Genomic DNA, 460 nt, shown 5'->3' with positions numbered 1-460 from the left:
AACAATGAGAGACAAGGTGACTCCAAGACAAGGTTTGATCCATAGGGATGCTTCTGTGTTTCACTTAAGATGGATAAAATCTAAGTAAAAACAAACAAGAAAATCCAGCTCAGGCTTACTGATATGCCATTGGCATTTATCATTGCCTCCCAGGCTGCCATGTGTGACTGTGCAAGTTGAACACTGCACAATTCTAGGGGGCACTGTTTATACCACTGACATAGACTCATATCTTTATTGCACTTGTTCAGCAGATGGCATACAGACCAATGGCTGTGCTTACCAGCCACCTTTTGCAAGACACTCTGTTCTCATTTACCTCTACCCTATACCCTATGACATCAGGTTGAGAAGACCCGAATGTCTACCACCTGCAACAAACAGATTTTTCTTTTCCCTTCTTTCCTTCCTTCCTTCCTTCCTTCCTTCCTTCCTTCCTTCCTTCCTTCTTTCCTTCCTT

The sequence above is a fragment of the Pteropus alecto genome, unplaced genomic scaffold (assembly GCF_000325575.1).
Source record: "Pteropus alecto unplaced genomic scaffold, ASM32557v1 scaffold76, whole genome shotgun sequence".
Taxonomy (NCBI): Eukaryota; Metazoa; Chordata; class Mammalia; order Chiroptera; family Pteropodidae; genus Pteropus; species Pteropus alecto.
The sequence above is the reverse complement of the archived record's forward strand: the minus strand, read 5'-3'. Positions refer to the sequence as shown.